A 2,961-nucleotide genomic window follows, 5' to 3' on the forward strand; every position below is an offset into this window, starting at 1 on the left:
GAATATATTGATTCAAATTTGATGCCAAACACTTAAACGTCCCTTTATCCTCACAACAACAGTCTATAATAATCATATACATTCAAGGTCTTCACCTTTGACTTCATACTTAACAAATACCATCAAATTGACAGCAAACTTAACTAGCAATCACAAGAATGAACAAACCTAATCGAATATAACAAGATCGAAATCCGAAACATCTAAACACAATGTCAATTGATCACGTTCAACTTTTATCCAAGATCAAACATAAAATTCAAACCCCCATAAACAACTATAATAAACCACATTCAACTTATAATAATCAGAACTCACAACAGTATATTCACAAAATCATCAAACAAACAATCAAGAATCCAAGAAAACATCAAAATTACACAAACCCTAAACTGAAAACTTTACCTAAAGATGAAGTATCCATCTCTTGAAAGCTCTTTATCATCTTTAAGCATCCACAATGGCTTTACCATAGCTCCTCGGTACACCATCGACTCATCGAGAATCGTCGCTTCGTTTCTCACAACCATCATTGCTTCGCAGACCTATTTTCTTTTCTTTTTAAACAAGTGTTTGGGGACAGCATGCCTGTTGGCAGTGGGTTGATAACTTGAACGGCCCAGCTACACAAGTAATATAAAACAGGTTTAAAAAATTGGGGGCCCCAAAAGTTTGGAGGCCCTAAGCTAGGGCTTTACTAAAATTATACTGGAGCCGGCCCTGATGAATATTACTAGGGATAATTAACCTAGTTGAATATTAGTATCGTTGGTATTAAACGAAGGATTGTAGCCTTATTTAATTAAAACGAAACATGAGGGACCAAAGTGAACAACTTGAAAGTTGTTCTGTTAAAAGAAAACAACACACACACAGACACACACATCGTGTGTGTGTGTTCGTGAACGAGCAGGAAGGCTCCCATGGAGCCAAAAACCCTAAACTTCATCAATTCTTCAAATTGAAAGACTAAACAAAGCCCAAATTCACAACCGAACATAAATTAACGATCACCTTCACAAGGGGATCACAAGGTATGTCTTAAAACTCAGATTTGATGATCTTGTTTGAAGTGGGTTATGATCAATCCATGAAATTGTATGAATTTAAGCATGTAGAGGTGTTAGAAACACCAAATAGAACTTGTGATATGAATAATTTCAATTAATTGGGTGATTTAGAATAAAACCCATTGCATGAGTGTGAAGATGATGATCATGATGAACTTGAAGATGTTATAGTGTGATCTTGTGATGTATAGGGTATTGTATGATAGGCTAAGATAGATAAACTTGATGTAGAATTCATGATTATGAGATTTTGCTTGAATGTAATGGTTCATAAGATGAAATAAGGAAGAATATGCTTAAAGCACTTGTACATTATGCTTAGAAAGTGATACGCGCACCAGGTGTTTGATGAAATGCTTAAGAGAAATGATAAGTGAGATTGTATGCTAATAATGAATAAATGTATGTAGTATGTGATGATGATGTATTAGATAATAGATTTGTATAAGGAATGTGTTTTGAATGAATTACAAGTGGGAAATTAGTTTGATAACATGATATGGCTAGAAACCTTCATTAAAAGATATGTATGCTCATGTATGCTAATCATGTTATGATGAATGTGATAGCATGTACGGATAGGAGTCATGTCAACATGGACACAAGCATGGAAGGGCAACGGGCCAAAAATAAACACGGAAGCTATGCTTGAACTCGGACGCACGAGGTAAGTGAACTCCGAACTTACCCCTTTTTGTTTGGTAAGGTATTTATGAAATATGGTAATTATTGAATGTACTGTAAGAAGATATGAATGAATGATTATTACTAAGTTAAGTTTTAGTGGTAATGGGTTGAAAGTGGCTAAGAAAGGGATTCGATTAAGTTTGGGTAAGAAAGGGGAACTTACATAATGAATTATGCATAAAGGCGAATTAAGGAGTTATACATGTAGGATGTAAATTACAAGTACGTGTATGGATAGAAATTGAATACGTGTTTGAGTGGGTATTTAATTATATGCTTGAATGAATAAGTTGAGTTATGGGTATTTGAGGACATGTTCATATGAAGGGAAGCTAATGATACTAACCGTTTTCCTATTGAGAATTAATGTGAAGTATAGGCACGTAACTATGGAAGAGAAGGTTGACTCCGCAATCCGAAGCGAGTGATCGAATGGATGGATGATGGGGCTAGTATAAGAGAAATCATGATATGTTGACGCTTTATTATGCATGTGTTAAGATTATTTGTATTATGTCACCGGCTCCTAATGATGTGATTGAATGTGGTGACTGCAGGCTGTACAGGGTTATGGAAATTTCATCAAGAAGTGTACGCGGTCGAAGATCGAGTCAAGTCATGGATTGTACGTGGGTGTGTATGTGGTCACTTAATTTGATATATGTATGTTAGTTTTCATTAATTTATAAAAAGAGATTAATGTATTTAAGTGAATTGAAGAGTATCATGAAAGAAATTTTACATATGCGTTTTCCGCTGCGAATCTTAGGTTAAAATGTGTCAGGGCGTTACAAATTGTACCCATAATCACCATTATTCCCCACATAGTTGGCATTTTGGTAGCCAAAACTGTCTTACTCAAACCCCCGAGCATTGTCGAAATTCCCCGCATTATCGTCACCCCATACGTCATCTTCAACCCGCTCATTATAATTCCCACCATCATCCGAGTATTCCCAGTGAATACTCACATGTTTCGGTGATTGATAACCGGGAACACTATACGGTTTGTCATCGGGAATATTTTTTCTCAAATCATCGGGATTGAGAAACTGAGCTTCATTCGTGGGATTGCCACGATTTTGGTTAACTCCACGGTTGGCGCTAACATTTCAGTTGTTGAGGCTTGGTGGCAATGGGTTTTGTCGTTTTGGTTTTGAGGTGGAGGTGTGGGCGTACGTTGATTACGGTTTTGGTTTCGGCC

The 2,961-nt window shown here is 36.3% G+C and overlaps 1 long non-coding RNA gene across 1 annotated transcript; it reads left to right on the forward strand.

Moving 5' to 3' along the window:
* Positions 1 to 978: 978 nt before the first annotated feature.
* Positions 979 to 2,500, forward strand: LOC110936926. Its single transcript, XR_002590407.1, has 3 exons — positions 979 to 1,034; positions 1,640 to 1,737; positions 2,315 to 2,500. It is a non-coding gene; the product is annotated as an uncharacterized LOC110936926 (long non-coding RNA).
* The last annotated feature ends 461 nt before the right edge of the window (positions 2,501 to 2,961 follow it).

The sequence above is a fragment of the Helianthus annuus genome, chromosome 1, assembly GCF_002127325.2.
Source record: "Helianthus annuus cultivar XRQ/B chromosome 1, HanXRQr2.0-SUNRISE, whole genome shotgun sequence".
Classification (NCBI taxonomy): domain Eukaryota; kingdom Viridiplantae; phylum Streptophyta; class Magnoliopsida; order Asterales; family Asteraceae; genus Helianthus; species Helianthus annuus.